This window comes from Lonchura striata, chromosome 12 (genome assembly GCF_050655825.1).
Source record: "Lonchura striata isolate lonStrDom1 chromosome 12, ASM5065582v1, whole genome shotgun sequence".
Lineage (NCBI taxonomy): Eukaryota > Metazoa > Chordata > Aves > Passeriformes > Estrildidae > Lonchura > Lonchura striata.
In genome coordinates, this window is record NC_140714.1 from 2,111,426 (window position 1) to 2,129,260 (window position 17,835).

A 17,835-nucleotide genomic window follows, 5' to 3' on the forward strand; every position below is an offset into this window, starting at 1 on the left:
TTCCCAGAGCATTCAGTTTTAGGACATTTCTCCAGCAAAACTCTGCATTGTCTGCTGGTAATAATACTAATTAAATTTACACTAAGCCTGGTTGTGGGATACAAAGCACAGATGCTACAAATTCTAAGAGGACTGCTGGCCTGTCACTGTTTTAATTAGCTTGACAGGTAATCAAGTAGAATTTTGTAATTATACCACTACAGAGCACAAATGTTTCCTTTCAGATCCCTACTTCTGGAGTCACTTTGGTCAACCACAGCCAGGTTTGAGCCACAAGACCAGAAGCAAAAGCCCAAACTTGGCTCCCTCAGGCCTGGCTTTGACTCAGCAGGGCTGATGTGCTGCTGAGGAGCGCGGGATAGAAACTCCTGCCCTCCCCCAGAGATGAAATATGTAGAAAAGCTGAATCTGCAGTCCTCAAATGTGTCATTTTGTCGAGTACAGCAGAGTGTGTGACCACTTTTCCCTAAAAACCACGCTGTGCTTGCTCCTGGAGAGCACGGCCCTGCATCCCGAGGCTCGCTGCCACTGGGGCAGGGACAGACTTTGGGCACACAAAATTCACTTTTCAGGATATCTCAGCAGCTTGTTTGACACTGCTGTTCCCACTCCCCAAAAACCCAATTCTGCCTTGTGGGGCCATTCCCAGACCAAAACACCCCACAGGGCACTGCTGACTTTCTAATGGCTCACGTTCACCAAATGTTTCCCCACACCAGTTTTATTTCAAATACCCTTTCACTCCCAAAGCCACTAATGCCTTTTGGGCCATCTAAAAACAGAGGCCAGACAGAATTAAGGGAATAAAAAGCTGTTCTATTTATTGAAGGGTTTCAGGTACATTTAGGGCAGATGAAACCCCCCAGGGGCTACACCCAAAAATGGATGATGGGTCACAGGTTTTCACATTTTGATAATTTTGGTCCATTTGACTATTGAGGGTGAATCTGCCAATTCCAGTTGCAGGTAATGAAGTCACTGACCCCAGGTTTGCTCCCCCAACTCACTTTTGTTCCCATCTCTCTGGCCTGAGGCAGTGAGGGGTCCTTGACTGCCAGGCCTGGAGAGGAATTGTTGTGTCTGCCCCAAATGGGGAAGCAGCAGCTCACACTGAGTGTGGAGTTTGGAGTTACACACTGAAGAACCGCAGGGTGACAAACAGATGGAAAATAGAAAAACTGAAATCCTAAGGCATCACCAGAATGGAGGCCTTTAACCCAAATTCCAGTCACATCCTCACTAATGAGGAGTGTTTACCCAAGAGTTAAAGGCTCTGTAAACACAAAGCAATTTCCATCCTCCTGGCTGGGGTGGTGTCAGCATTTGCAAACCATTACCAGCCTGCCCAGAACTGTCTGCTCCAGTCCTCCACACTTCCTATCACACTGGCATTTAAGGATTTGGAATGCAGAACACAAGGCTGCAGCCTAAAAATAATATCCTGAGATTTGATCCTGCACTTCTTATTCAGGCTCAATTAATCAAGGTTGCCTAACTCTTCAGAAGTACTTTTCATCAGCAGATTGAAAACACTTCCCACATGAAATGGGGATCAGCGTCTCCTTTTTACTGTGGGGAACCTGGAAATGAGATTTCACCTGAGAAGGAGCTCTCAGGCTAATTTAGGAGTACTGTCCAAAGGGATGAGGAGTCCATTATTCAAAGTTATCTTTCATATTAAGAAATAAGCTTTTCCTTTCAGAGCACTAGAAAGACTAGAAAGTGATCTATCACAGGATTTATCATGCTGGCTTTGAAAACCTCACACCAAGACAGCACATTCCAAAAGAGCCGGGCTGAATGAGAATATTTGCTTGATCTCCATCTCCAGTTTCCATTGTGAACACCACCCAGGACTAAGGAGAAACTCCCAAGAATTAAGAAATTAAATATTTTTGTCAGAAACCATCTGTAGTCTCTCTGAACAGATACAGTAGTAACATCTAAAACTAAGACAACATTCATTTTCCAAATAATTGTAAGCTCTGAAAACATCTTGTTCTCCTTTGGAAACAACATAAATCAGACTTAAAAGCATGTTGGGAAAAACCCCCTCAAGATAATTTCAGGGTCTGTAGAACAAAACCCACCTTTCCACTAACAAGATTGATTCCCTTTGACATGCAAACTGAGAGGCCATTAAGAAAATTTGAGTTTCAGAAACACCACAGGTTTTTTTGACTAATCCAATTGCAGAGTCAATCATTCAATGATTAATTAAACACCAATTCTAAAAATCTCTTGACAAGAACAATAAGAGCCTAACCAGAGAAAAAACCAGCTGAAACATTATCGATAGCAAAATATCAATATCCTTTTGAAAAAGACTCATTCTATAGCTTCCATACATCCTGTTAAATATACATCATTTACAAATTTCTATTTGCAATAATAGCTGAAGGCAAACTGTTTCACATTTCCTGTAAACCTTCCAATGTAGAATTGCAAAAATGCAACATATACATACCTAGGAACTTAAATGCAGATTTATATGTTCTTTTAAAAAGGGAAATCAAAACCCCCTGTCAGGGCACAGAGAAACTCCAGGGCAAATTCTTTAAAGCACAAACAACACAAAGGAGACTCTGACATTCAATGCAATGATGTTAAGAATAAAGAGAAATTAACACCAACACATCAGAATTAGGATTAAAGAACTGTTACCTTCTCCAGTGCATGATATGTAGCCTTCAGTCAAATTTCCAATATCTGAAAGAAGAAATTCAAATGGAATGTTAGTTATGCTGATATTTTAAGACACTAAATTAATTCTTGTTATTGTCAATTTGTTTTGCAGAAAGAGAGGCTGTCTTGGATGATTTTTTTTTTTTTTTGCTATTTTCAAAGTGCCATGAGACAACAGCAGTAACTTGCTCAGTCCTTTCCAGTGCTTGATTCAGCTTCCCCCAGTCCATGATGTCTCTCCTCCAATACCCCCAAACCCTAAACACTGCCCTGGGGTTCAACCTTTCCACCTTTCAACCTTAATTTTTCCACCTCTGACTTCACTAAAGGCTGAAACACTTCCACTGATAACTCAGTGCAGCTCTCAGCTGACAACAAACCAACCTAAATCCCACAGAAAGAGGCTGAAGCAGAGCCATGCCCCATTAGATCATCCAAACCACATGCTAATAAAATTTGAAAAAATAAAAAAAAAGCAAACAGGAAATTTGTTCAGCACATGGTTTAAACCTAAAGCTTCACATGTTTGGTAGCAAGGTACGGGTCACACAGAGAACATATGGCAAATGGAGATGATGTTTATGAAACTAGAACTCAGTGGGCACCAGAAATGCAGAAAAAATTGTATAATATAAGGAAATATAAGCTTTTTTTTTTTTTTGCACTATCAACACATCCCAGATAGGAGAGGCAGAAAAAGAAGTCTGACATTTTGCCTGAAGATAAGCACCCATCTCCTGGGCTGTAGCTCCAATTCCAATTCGATATGAGAAGTCAGAGCCAGAGGACAGCCCTGCTCCTGTAATGGGATTGCTACTGAAGCCCCTGAGAGTCCCTGAAAATTAGATATTGAGAAGAAATTCCTCCCTGTGAGGGTGGGGAGGGGCTGGCATGGAATTCCTAGAACAGCTGTGGCTGCCCCTGGATCCCTGGAAGTGTCCAAGGCCAGGTTGGACATTGGAATTTGGGGCCCATTGTGTGCCCATGGCAGGGGTGGCACTGGATGGGCTTTAAAATCCCTTCCAACCCAAACCTTTCTGGGATTCTATAGATAGAAAAAGCTGCTAACCCCATTCTGCACTGGGGAATTGCACCCCTGGTAGCCTAAAGGGATATTTTGCCTTCCTTTACCATGGATGTACCACTCCCATCCCTCAGCAGCTTTCAGCAAGGACGTGGCCTGACATCTCCCATCATGGACCAGCAGCTTCCACAGCTCTGTTTTCCTGAAATACAGCAAATCCACCTGAATTTGCTGGAGGGAAGAGCTCCCTCCCAGTCCAGGGGAACAGGTGGGATCCAGCACCAGCCCTGGGTCTGGGGAAGCTTTTCCATGAGGAGCAGGCTCGAGGCAGGCAGAGCCAGATGGAGCCCACCGAAGTGAGCACAGCACTGGGGAGAGCGGGTAAATATTTGACATTCAGAGCTACGCTAATTAGACACAGAGAAGAAATGAAAGTTTCTGTACCCATCAAAATATTACTCTATTTACTGTAACTGTTCAACTTATCACTTCACTCAGGCAAAGTTTGGGAGAACAACTCGCACAAGTTAAGCAACGTTCCACCACCAACGTCGCCGCGTATTTTTAGACGCTACAAAGCCGTGGCTGCTGAAAACAAAGCAAAAAAAAAAAACAAACCCTGCAGTTTTGGCTTAGTACAGCGAGATTTGGAGCTGCCACCAGGCTCCCAGACACCCCTGAACCCCGTGGGCACGCAGGGCCTGGAGCCAAGGCACAAGAGGTGTCTCACAGAACACCTGCCACACCAACCTCCAGAGCTGCACCTCACCACGCTTTGGGCTTTTGTTTCTCCATCCCCGTCACGCCTGAGCGCAGAACCAAGCGCGGGTGGCTTTTTTTGGAGCTTACGTGGGAGACTCTGGATGAAATCTTCATTTTTTTCCTCTTCCCCCACACCCCCAGCAAGTGCAGTTACTATAAAGCTCATTACTGCTTTCTCCTGCTGGAGCTGCTCATGTCGGGTGGGAACTCACTGGGGACCAAACCTCACCTCCCATATGCCCATCCAGCACTTGGGATACTTCATTTTGGGCCAGAAGGAACAGGTGACTGGTTGAAAAACCTCTGCATTTTGATTCTGTCTGCTGAGCAGCTCAAGCCAGCAGCATTCATCCACTCAAACCCTTCAGAAATTGCAGGTTCCAACAACAGGAACACTTCCATGGGCAATTTCTTAAACACTCTGCCTTGGCAGAGAGATGTTGACTCAAACCAGGGAGGAGGCATGTTCAGAATATTCTCTTTCAGCACAGGATTTAACCCCACAGGAACTGCAAGATACTCCTGATAAAACCTGCAGATTTGGTGCTCAGGTGGTGACATGGCAGTGCTGGGTTAATGTTTGGACTCCTCTCAGAGGGCTTTTCCCACCTTTAAATGGAGATGGTGATTAAATTAATTGTACATTATCCTCACCAGCTGCACTGAACCTGAACTTCCAGTCTGGAAAACCTAAATATTTTCAATTATATTCCCCCCAAACATCAGCAGAGCCCAAGCAATTTTGATAAATAATAAAGAAACCTCCCCTAGCCTGGAAGGTTTGGCCAGGAATTCAAACCCACACCTTCATCCCAGGTGAAAAACAACCTGGAGCAGGAACTGAGGGGCACAGACTGTGCTCGCTCCCTCAGGTGACACTATGAAGACAGCACACCAAAATCTGAATTTAGCAGGTTCAGTATTTTCTGCATCCCTTGTCAACAGAAGCCTTTGAAAAAAAAAACTTCAGAACATGGAGAGGAAGTTGTCTCCAAAGGAAAAGGCAACAAACTCTTTTAGTGCAGCTCCCCAGTCACCACTGCAGTCATTTTTGAAGCTGTAGCTTCCAAAAAAACCCAAGAAGAAACTCAGTTTTGTGCAAGCCTCATTTCATGTAAAGGAACAGCACATCCTTCAAGAGGGAGAAAAAAACGACTTAAGGAGAGAAAATAAAAATAGAGAGGATTCATTTCACAGTAATACTGTGTATTTGCACAGAAAAAATCCACTTTTTTTTTTGTGGAGGCAGTTCTCTGGGAGCTGGCAAGAGGGAGCACTGATGAGAGCCTGGAGAAGTGCTGATCTCATCTGCTGCCAGCAGAAATCCATACATTTCCCCGAGTTTATACTGACACAAACTGATGCAGACAGGGCTGAAAGCAGCACTCCCAGGGAAACCCAAGGGGCATTTGCCACCTGGAAGTTTTGTAGCATAATTTGCAGATCCTGCCACTCCTAATGCATCTTTCCTCAGAGCACCTGGAGACCAGGCTGCAGGGAAGGGGTGAGGGTGTTTCCCCAGGGGAGGAAATCAAACCTGGCCCAGCACAGGGACATTGCTGAGCACCAGGCTGATTCCTCACCCCAGAATTCTCCCTTGGTCACTGCAAGCACACAGTAACTCATTTGCTGATTATTTTTATCTTTTTTTCCTGTCCCTGGCACTGTTGTGGGTTTAGGTTTATGGAATCAGCCTCCTCTGGCACTGTTTTGCATCACCTGCCAAACCATAGACTTGTCCCATCTTCCAAATTCTGTTTTTAACCGAGATTAAATAAAACTATGAGATTTTGCATCTTTGCTTCACTCTAATCTCAAACTAGATGCTCCAGGAGCCCTCAGACTGAAGATTTGTCTTTATCTCAACCCCCCTGTACAATGCAAAGACATTTTCCTGCTCCTGTTTTCTAACATGAGCTTCCAAACCTTCCCCACAATATTCCTCAGTTAGGCTAAAGAAGCATGAGAACCACAAATCTGTGGACTATGGGCTCATTAATAAATAATCAAGTGTACCTGAAGCTGCTCTTGCTCGTCTTCATTTCCAGCAGCCCTCAGGAGGAAATCTGCTCTGTTCCCACTCCTATTCCTCCTCCAAGAGGATATTCCCTGGACAAAATCCATTCCCACCCAGCTCTGCCCTAATCCTGCCTCTGCTGCTTCTCCAAACAAAGCCAGAGGGTGTGAACTCTGAATTTTCACCACCTGGATCAGCATCACCCCCCAGCCACAGCCCAGCACCCCTGGCCTTCCTCCTGCTCACCAATTTCAGCTCTGGATTGATTGTGGGAGCTCAAAGGAGCAGACAGAGTTTTCTGGAGCTGAAATATAAATCCCATGTGCAGAAGCATTTCCTGTGCATTTAAACACTGTTTAGTGAGTCAGCCAAAATCATTCTGCAAGTGTCATCTGTCTCCTGAAGGAAAAGCTCCAGCAGCCTAATCCCCAGCACAGCTCTCCCAGGGACTGAGGGTTTTCACTTCCAAGCAAAATGCTGTCAAGAATAGAGAGCTCATGTGATTTATTCTAACTAAAAAGAAGTGCCAAAAAAAAAAAAAAAAGTCAAACTCTTATTTGGTCTCATCAAGTGGGGATGAGCGTTACAAATTTATATTGGATTTTCAGGTTTACAATTCTATTTGTTGGTTGTCATTTGCTTCACAAATGAAAAAAACGCTGAATTTTCTCTGATAATAAATATAGTCACAACAATTGTTGGGAGAGAGTATCAATATGCAGCCATGCAGGTCAAAGGGATTCTGATTCCTCAATTGAACTTGTAAGGTTCATAACCCTTAAAATTGTCTCTGCTTCTTAAAATGGGTTTTCCTGCTCCATCAAAAAAACTTTGACTGTAAAATAACTTTTGCTGACTACACAGAGAAGAAGCTCCTGTTTGAAGGATGTTCTCCCAAAGGTGTTTTCCCACAGGGATTCAGGTGGAGAGTCCATGGGTCAGGAAAAAGCCCAGGATGGCTCCAGGAGCTGCACTGGGAGGGGATGAAGTGTTCATCGCCTTCCTACTTGAAATGCAAAGTAATGACACAAATTAAATTGGTTTTCCTTGTCTGAGTGATGCCTCTGTCTCTCCAAACTGCTGATTAAGAGATCCTCCTCAAATTTGCATAGAGCCCATCAAATTCCCAGAGGTTATTGCAGCTGAATCTGTCAGGCTTTGGTGACACAAAGGCACAATTCTGACACAGTCGCATTTTGGGCTTGTGGCTTCTCCCTACCAACATGAAACATCTTCATTTCATTCTCCAAGCAGCACAAGGGGATGGGTTGTACCAGCTCCTCTCAAGGAAACAAACACATTTCAGTCACCATCACCATAAACTGCAGGTTTATAATCCTAATTTTAATGAAGTGTCAGTGGAGCAGCCCTAAAGATGCACAAAACCCAACTTCACTCAGGGAGCTGAGGCTTTGTGAGCTCCCCAAGCTCATGCTCTGAGACAATCCCACCATAGCTCGACAAAAACTGATGGGATCTCCTAAAATTTCTGTTTTCCTGCACTTTCTACTGGGACAAAGTCTGTCTCAGCTGATGGCACAGAGCAGGAGAGCCCCATGTCACATTTTGGCATGAGAGCTTCAGCACAACTCAACCAGCTACACCTGCCAGGGCAGGGAGGGCACCACCAGCTCCCCTTCATTCCTCATTCCCACCACTCCATTATATTAAATGTTTTCCTACTGGAATTGCAGTGCCAGAAGCAAAAATTGTGGGTGATCAGAAAGCTCCCTAATCACCTGCAACCAATTACAAAGCACCAAACAGCAAAGGTCACCGATAAAAAACCAAATCAGGCAGTGAGTAATGAATGTCTGCACAACACATCATAATTACCAGCCCTGAGAATTCATTGCCAGTGCTCTACCATTGGTTTTTATCTGAGGTCACAATTCAGCGCTTATTTGCCAAGGTATGGACTTGCTGCAAACAAAGGCCTTAAATATTTACTGCTAATCAAACATTTCCAACTTTTAGTAAAACTATCTTCCAGCACTGAGCAGTGAGGTTTTTTATGACCTTCTGTGGTGAGGAATCATCTTGTGCAGCGAGATAAAATGGATGCACGCCCACGGCCTCTCCTCGCTGGAGCTACAGCTCCATCACCATTAAATTGTTTGTTTTGCTTCTTCTTAATTTGTTCCTTGTCCTTGCAAACCCGAAGACATTTCAGATCGCCCACACCCTCCCTCAGCACCATGCTCTCCAGAAAAACAAGGTCTTCTGCCTTCCAAGCTGCTTTCTTTGAGGAATTGCTAAGAAGTTGCACAAGTAGGTCAGGCAGTGCAGAGACACAGGAGGCTGCAGAGGGGTTTGAAGTTTCATGTGGCCACATCAGCCACAAAAAAAAAAAAAAGACATTTCCAGGTGCTCACCCCCCACTCTTTCACATGGAAAAAGCAACAGGATGGGTAAGAGGTGTCATTTTGTGTTGCTCTGTTCCACCAGCATGGATCAAAAAGCAGAGATGTGACAATGATAACACCAAAAATATGAAAAGCAAAGCTTGAAATGCTGGAGAGAAAGTCCCAAAGATTTGCAGGTTCTCAGCATAACCTGGGGCCAGCTGAGCCTGCTCACACCAACAATGCCTCAACACAAGCAGCGTTTTTCTTTTTAAGTTTTATATATTTTTAACCCATCATCTTGGGGAACAAAGGGGTGGAGCTGAAGTTTCACTGTTGTATTCCTATTTATTCATGCTCTGAAAACCAGCAGAGCCACACGAACTCTGCTCCTGCTCTTGGTGAGACCCCTGGGTACAGCCAGGAGAGGAAATGTCCCCCTGGAAAGGCAGTGGATATCCAAGAAAACCTCTACTCCAACTTGGAAAAAACTCTTATTGTTAAAAATTCTGAATTATACCTTAACAGGACTGTTGCATTATCATTTTTAAGACAATTATTTAGCAAGTCCTGGATGTCACTAAGGAAACCTGGAAAAAAGCCACTTTGGCATTAAGAGCCAGCTGGAAAAAGTGATAAAACCCAGGATTTTGAGACCAGGAAAATCATACATGAACTACCAAAAATATCAATATTTTCCCCGTATTCAGCTGCTCGAGGCAGTGAACAAAAAGGAAAGCAAGCAAGTATAATAAAATTGGCATGGCATCAGCAAAAGCTTCCCAAAAACATTCCCAAAAGCAGGAGAATGTCAATAGTGACAGGGGTACAATAAACTTCCCTTCTCTGCAAAATACATCCAGGGCTTCTTGGGCACAGCAATTCCATCACTAATCAGCAATCCATGCTAGGAAATTTGGTCTCAGTCAAATATTTCTTCCAGAAGATTCATAAAACGCCCAAAAATATTGAAAAACTGGCAATGAAATACAACCTTTTCTAAGGTAAGTTCCTTCTGAATTATGGTTTATAAATTAAGTCATTGATACATCCAAAAATCTCATTATTTAGGAGCAACAGACAGCAACTAACAGTGAGTTCAAGCCCAACAAGGAGGAAAAAACCCAAAAAGGAAGTTTTTTTTCTCTGTTATTTCCACCACCCTAACTGAAATAAGCCATAAAGATGGGACTGCCCCCCATGTGTGACAAGTGTAAGCAGCACATCAGGACAAAAAAATCAATTTATATAGTTTAGCACCATCTATTTAATGCACAAATCCCATAATTTTACAAAAAATAGGCCAATCCTGAACAATGAGTCTAAAATACTTTGTAAACACTCACTAAAGTCAAGACATTTTAGTGAAGGCCACGTGTATTTATCACCCACAACAGCATACTCTAAATATTAACTGTAAGTTAATATTAACAGTTAAATATTATTTAAATGTTTAAATATTATAGTTATTAAATATTATAAACTGTAAAATTAGAGGAGCTTCAATTGCTCCCTTCACATTTCTTCTAATTTAACTCATTGTTCTCCTGAATTTCCACAGGAACACTGAAATACCTGGAGGAATTTTTGTCCTGCAGGAAGTTCCCTCGTTTCAATTCCCACTCCTGCAGCAACATTGCAGAAGAACCAGGGATGAGGAATAAAATATTTTCCCTATTTATTCCATCAGAACGAGTAGGTTATGACTAGGGGAAGGAAAAAATCAAGAAAAAACTGGGTTGGAATGTAATCTGTCCACTTTGAGAGGCACAGCACCTGCACCCCAGTGATTCTGAGCCCTTCCAGACCAAGCTCAGCTCCCCAGCCCTGACATCTGTCAAAACAAAACAGGTCTCAAGCAATAATTTGTATGGGGAGATTTTTCCCCCACTCCTCTCCCTCCAGGAGTTCAATTATTGCAACAGCATCATGAATAAGAAGCATTATTTTCAGGGAAAATTTGAGAAAATAAAGGTGGAATATAATTAGCATAGGATTTGCCAAAATCCCTTCCTTTTTTTTCTTTTTCTTTTTTTTAATATATGTATAAATTACTCTTTTCCCCCTTCATTGTGTTTCACCGAGAGATCAGGTCAACAATTTCCCCTTGGGTTTGGCCATAGGGACAGAGATTCTTTGGGATTATTTGGATTATTTGGAAGGAGCCCAGGTGTGTTTGCACTCTGAGGGGCTAAATCAGCACCTCCCATGGGGCTAAAGCTGCTGCAGAGGAACCAGGCTGGGACATTCCTGGGCTTCTTCAGGAGTTGGATTTGATGATCCTCACTCTCCCTTCCACCTCAGGATTTCCACAATTCCAAATCCTCAGCTTGTTTTAGCACTACACCATTTAAAGCCATTTTAGAAGCCCAGGATTTTTGGGTTTTTAGCTGCTCAGCTCCTTTCTGTTTCCAGTGCCTGGCACTCCTGCCTTGACCCTCTGGCACCCAGTGCTGAAACTCAACAATTTCAGCAGGAAGAACACAATGAGGGTGCCAGGCTCTGCCAAGGCTCTCGGCAGCTTCACTTTGCTGGGGTGATGCTCCCTGCAGCTTCCCTGGGATCACAGGGAAGGAACAGGGCTGGGAATCACACCCAGATTTGTTTGAGGATCACAAAAACCCCTCCAGAGCAGCCAAAATCCCACTCGTGGAGGTCAGAATGGAAACTTGGCAACTGAGAGTCCAAAAATGAGGATAAAAGACTCAGCCAACCTCATTGTGTGGGCAAGAGTTCCTCCAGGAGAAACCTGAGCACAGGAACACAGGATGGGCTGGGCTGGAAGGGACCTTCTGGAGCGGCTCCACCCCAAAACCTTCAGGTGCAGCTCATGCCCAAACCTTCTGTAGTGGTTCCAAAACCTTCTGGGGCGGCTCCACCCCAAAACCTTCTGGAGCTGCTCCACCCCAAAACCTTCTGGACCTGCTCCACCCCAAAACCGATTCCAAAATTCCCACTGATGTCCAGGGGATCCAAGCTGCCCATAGAAATCACCTTACAGGGCTGTCAATACTGGCAAAACACCAGGGTTCTCAAAATAAAGGAAACCAATTAAAAAAAAAAAAAATCCAAATTAAAACAACCAAACTTCAAAGCTGCTTGTTTTAGCACAAAGTTGAAATTTATTTCTTACTAAGAAAGAGGAATTCTGCTGTTCAAGGGGTCTACAGAAAGTATAAGCTTATCCAAGAATGCAGTTAAGCAAATAAGTTGTTTCATAAAGCAATGAGATGGTATAAATCTATTTTTTATATTTCACAAGTATAAATGTGTTGTGTATATCTTTATAAATATATATAAATAAATATATAATGTCCCACATTAAATAAGCTGAGACATTCAGCTCTATCAAGAAAAACACTCAGACACTGGAAACTTCCAATAATTAAGGTTTTTTCCCCTTTGTCCCTTTTATTTTTTAATAACATATTTAACTAAAGCCTGGGGTCAAGTGAAGCTTCGAGGTAAAGCAGAAAATCCTCAAACACTTTTGTTACATCTAAATAAATCAGATTGACTTTAGGTCTGAAGTCTCTATTACTGTAACAAAGCTGGCTAAAAAGTGGTCAAGAGAAAAAAAAAAAAAAAACAAGGCAGCTCAATATATTTCTACAAATGTCTTAAGGAGAATGAAGACTGATAAAATCGCCAAGATTCAAGATTTTGGAGATTGATAAATTCTTCAAGATTTTTACAAGTGTTTTTGCTTTACCCAAAAAAAAATCAGTTGGTTTTGATTTTTCCTTTTCAAAGCTAAAAAGTTAGAGGATCTGGCAAGCAAACCCTTGTTTTTTTTTTTTTTTCCCTAGGATTTTGAGGTCCTTTAACCAGTTCTACTAAAAAAAATACTTCTAATTTTAAATTCCCATCAGTGTCAAGTCTGTTTTATCTCTTTTAGCTCTCCTTGAACCTCCTGCTCAAAGGTGCCTGGAAACAACAGAGCTCCTGCCAGGACCCAGCCAAGTGCCCCTCCTGAAAGAGTTAATTCCAACATCCCCATCTTCAAAGTCATCATTCTATCAATATGCTGAATTATTTAGCAGGCAGCTGTTTGACTTGACGTTTTTATACGGGTCATAAACTCCCTAATAATACGCAGAGAGCTCAGCCTGAGCCAGCACTCGGGGATTCACACGGGCTCTGCTCGGAGCCACCAGCCCGAGGCTCAGCTCCATTTGTGACCATTTTCGGCCTGTTCTGATGAGCAAACCCCAAATTTTCCCCCACACGCTGTTTACACATCTGTGTAAAAGCACTGGTAACTCGAATTGGATCAATTCTGCACCATGTTAGGGGTGTTGCTCAAGCCTCACGGGCAGAGCAGCTCATGGTTTAGGTTGGGCCCTCTCCAAGTCGGAGTGTCAGGGATTCTTTGGGGAAAAAGCTCCTGGCTCATCATCCCCAGAGCTCTGAGCAACAGATCAAGTCACAGGAAACAGCTCCAGTGTCTAAAAGAAGTTGCTATTTAAGAAAGATAAGCTGCTCTTTTTTCTTTTCAGTGCTCTTTTCATAGGCTTAATAAAATGCATAGAAATATAAAAATATAAATACATAAATATATGGAATAGAATGGAAGGAATTAACCAGTAAACACCACAAAAGGGAGATACAGGAACGACATATGGAGCAAAAGCTCCAAGGAAAAACAATGTAAAGCTGCATGGCATAGGATAAATCTTCTTTAGGTACAGCTTCTACAGCCCAGCAATGGAAAACACCTCATTGTGTTTCTGTAGTTTGATCAGGAGCTCACTAAAATATCCTCCAGGGTTCTGACCAGCTTTAAAACTGAGCTGACCACTATGGGCTACTCATGGTTTGCAAATAAATCCTAAAGCTGTTCCCACTTAGCCAGACCCAAGATGGTTCTCAATACAAAATAATCCTTATTATTTTCAACCACAAGAAAACCAGTAGACATTAGAGTCACCTTTCAGGGGCCAACAGCACACAAAGATGTTCCACAGGAGCCTCACTTTCAAGAAACCAAAGTATTTTCTACATAATAACATGAGTTTTACCAAGGGAGGTGAAGCACAGGAGGCATCAGGGTAGGGAAAATAAACACAGAGCTCACCAGAGGCACAAACAATCACAGAGCCTGACCCTCTGAACAATTATCCAGCCCTATTCCTCAGAAAGGTGCTCTCTTCAAGCAAAATTCTCACTCCACCACCTTCCTCAACTCCCTAAAGCCACCCAGCACCTCCTGAGAGGTGCCTTCAACTCACCAAGGCAGGGACAGGTCCTGGGAGCCCTTTCTGCTCCACCCCAGGGCTCAGCCCAGCAGAGTTTGGGGTTCTCCACCTGCACCTCCCATAAGGAGCACCTGCAGCCCCAGCTCCTCCCCTGGCCCAGGTGGGTGCCCGCCCCCCCAGCCCTGCCCAGCTGCACCATGAACAACCCATAGCACCTGGCTGGGAAATGCTGGGGCAGGGAAAAGCTCCATGAGGAACAAAACGAGTGGAGATGTGGCTTTGATTCCCACTGGTGGCTGGGGTGGGATGGGAGAGCTCCCAGAGCTGCTCCCTCAGCTCCAAGGAGATGATCCCATGGCATCCCAAATCTGCACAAATCTGCCAGTGCCGTGCCTGGGGCTCTCCTGCTGAATGCAGGAGCAGCAGTGAGCAGTGCAAAGATGCTCTTGTTAGACCAGAGAGGAAATCCTCCTGAGTTCTGGGGTCTCAGCATAGCAAAGCCCCTCCTAACCCAGACCCCAAACAAGAGACAGGGACTATCCCACGAGAGCTCCTTGGTGCTACTCAGAATCCCAAATATCCTCCCAGATCTTCCCATTAGAGAGCCCCAACTACAGATGGAGTGCCCTGGAGCAGGCAGCAGCATGGGACATCTCCCTTCTCTGATTTAACCTTTTTCTGGGGCTTCCTAAAGCAGAGGCCAGACAGAATGAAGGGAATAAAAAGCAGTTTATTTATTGAAGGGCTTTCAGGTACATTTAGAACAGCCCCAGGGGCTGCACCCAAAAATGGATGATGGGTCACAGGTTTGCACGTTTTGATAAGTTTTGGACTGTTTGTATATTGGGGGTGAATCTGCCAATTCCAGCTGCAGGTAATGAAGTCACTGACCCCAGGTTTGCTCCCCCAACTCACTTTTGTTCCCATCTCTCTGGCCTGAGGCAGTGAGGGGTCCTTGATTGCCAGGCCTGGAGAGGAATTGTTGTGTCTGCTCCAAATGGGGAAGCAGCAGCTCACACTGAGTGTGGAGTTTGGAGTTACACCCTAAAGAACTGCAAGGTTACAAACAGATGGAAAATAGAAAAGCTGAAATCCTGAGGCATCTCCATCCCATCCCTCCCCAGCAGACACACCACAGCCTTTCCCAGCGAGGACAGAACCCCTGGGCTGGAAATCAGAGCTCCTCTGCAATACTAGCACAGAAAAAAACCGCATTTCTTTTAGCAGGACAAAGCTGTGGCTGTGAAGTGGAGCCTAAGAGGGTGATGGAGGGCTGAGGATGGCAGCAAGGGGAATAAAACCATCATCACCAGCGCTGGACATGAAAGCCCCCATTGCCCTTGATGGCATTCATAAAGCACAGCCCGAGCAGGAATTACTCTAATGGGGTAATATTTTGTGCTGGAGCTGCTACACGGGGAGCGTTCATCCATGCCAGGCACGGAGGTCACCGGCTCACCGGGATTTATCCTCCACACACACCCAGCCCTGCTTAAATCCCCTTCTTAAAGAAGTTTGTGATTGGGAGGCTGAGGAAATGTTTTTAAATGGTAAATGTAAGTTAAGCAAACCCAACCCAAGCAGTGCCAGCTTCGCCCAGTGTCACCCTGATTCTTAAGATTTTCTAAAACCTTCTGAGTTTACATTCTGTTAGAAAACTTTCTCACACAATTTTCTATAAACATATTGTTTTGCATTCCTTCATAGGGGCGGAGAAACTTGATGTACTAGTAGTTTGTCCAATGTCTTTGAAGAAGTAGTGCATTCAGTCTCCAATCCACTGTCACCTTTAGAAAAGTATAAAAGTTAGAGTCAGAAAATAAAGCTTCTTCTTCTTTACCTTGCAAATAGCAGTGGCTTGCGTTGTGCTTTCACGTGTCCTATAGCGACAGCCCAGACAACAATTTTGGCCAGATAAACTGTTAGACACATCCAAAAGGAGGAAAAAAGTCAAAAGATTCACTCTCAAAAGGCTGCAATTATTTTAAGTATACATAAATGTACCCCTTTCTTGGCTATAAATAACCCTCCGCAATTACGAGCTAATTACTCAATCAAATCTCGAGCGTAAATACAGCGCTGCGCAAAGATAATCAGATAGTTCTTTGTACAATGTAAATTAATGGATAACAGGAGGTTTACCATTGCAAATTAGGGCGATTACACTTGGAATGCTCGATTGGCCAAGAGTTAATCCCCGAGTTTTCCCCCTCATCAGTGGGTAAAGCTCTGTGTGAGATGGCAGGGGGTGACAGCACTCTGAGGCAGCACAGAGAGTCACAGAATCACAGAATCACAGAATTACAGAATTACAGAATCACAGAATCACAGAATCACAGAATAATGAGGTTGGAAGAGACCTCTAAGATCATCAAGTCCAACCTCTACCCTAACACCTCAACGAGACTATAGCACCAAGTGCCATGTCCAGTCTTTTTTTAAACACATTCAGGGCTGGAAGACAATTCAAGTGCTTCATTATTGTTTTGGCTACATTTTTTTCCTAATGATAGTAAAAGGGTTTTAAGATCATAGGGATTTAGGGTTAAAAGGAAAATTAAGCTTAGTAGGCCCTAAAAAAGAAGAATACCCTGGGTACATGCAGGCTTTGTACCTTCCTAGAATTACACATGTGTAACTAGTACATGGTAAATGATAATTGTAAGATGTGATGATTGTTTAGTAATTAAATATAGTTACTGTTTGATTGTAAGAATAATCATGAGAAACTGTGGTCAGGGGCCTAAGAAAGATCATGAGAAACTCATGCTTGAATAAAGTCAGTGTATACAATAGAACAATATAAATTTCATAATGAATATGTAAGTTATATAAAGAGAGAATATAAAATACATTCAGCTCAAAAGCCATGTTGGAGTCAAATTTGGGTCTGTACCCCTGATTCCCCAAGTTCTCAATAAAAGCACCTGCAGATAATCATATCCCAGGATTATGTGTGTTCCTGAATGCTGACACTAATATCCAACCTAAACCTTCCCTGCCGTAGCTGAGACTGTGTCCTCTGGTTCTGTCAGCGCTGCCTGATGGAAGAGACCAACCCCACCTGTCTGAACCTCCCTTAGGGAGTGGTGGAGAGCACTGAGGTCACCCCTGAGCCTCCTCTTCTCCACACGCCTCCTTGGCTGTGATTTCCTGACGGAGCCCAGGCCTGCTTCAGAGGCTCCGTGTGCTGGAAAAGTCTCTCCTCCAACCCGAGCTTCCACAGAAAGGCTCAGCAGTCTCTGTTGTTGGTCTCAAGGCAGTTTATTGCAAGTTATCTCAAAGATTTTCTCCTGGGGCTGCTGTGGTTTGCTCAGAGCTCAGGCAGAGGCACACACACACCCTGACATCCTCTCTGACCCCGACTGCTTCTTCTCTCCCACCCAGGGCTGCTGCTCTCTTTGATATGGTACATTACGTGTGACATGTTCACAGTTTTTCCCAATGCCTATTACCTATATTAAATGGTGATTTTCTATCTTTTATATGGTACATTACGTGTTACATGGTTACAGTTTTTCCCAATGCCTATTACCTATATTAAATGGTGATTTTCTATCTTTTATATGGGACATTACGTGTTACATGTTTACAGTTTTTCCCCAATGCCTATTACCTATATTAAATGGTGCCTTTCTACTCTAAACCAATCTGTGTGTGCCAACATCACCAAGAACATGGAGGTAAGGAAGGAGAAAGAGGGAGGACAGGGCAGGCCCAAATCCCAAATCCATCTTAAACCCTCTGACCCCCATGTACAAAACCAAAACCCCCCTGTACAGCACTCAGAAATTCTTCCCTTTA

General features: G+C 43.6%; 1 protein-coding gene across 5 annotated transcripts in view; it reads right to left on the bottom strand.

Annotated features, from left to right (window-relative positions):
• The window catches only part of LOC110469855 (contactin-4), a 276,477-nt gene that overhangs the window by 233,543 nt on the left and 25,099 nt on the right, over window positions 1-17,835 (bottom strand). For 3 of the 5 annotated variants that reach the window (XM_021529011.3, XM_021529016.3, XM_021529010.3), the window contains exon 2: window positions 2,665-2,709. The gene's annotated coding sequence lies outside the window, so the exon portion shown is untranslated. Of the gene's footprint in view, window positions 1-2,664; window positions 2,710-3,069; window positions 3,210-15,871; window positions 15,951-17,835 lie in introns of those variants that run through there. The other 2 variants (XM_085590263.1, XM_021529012.4) reach the window with 2 other exon arrangements.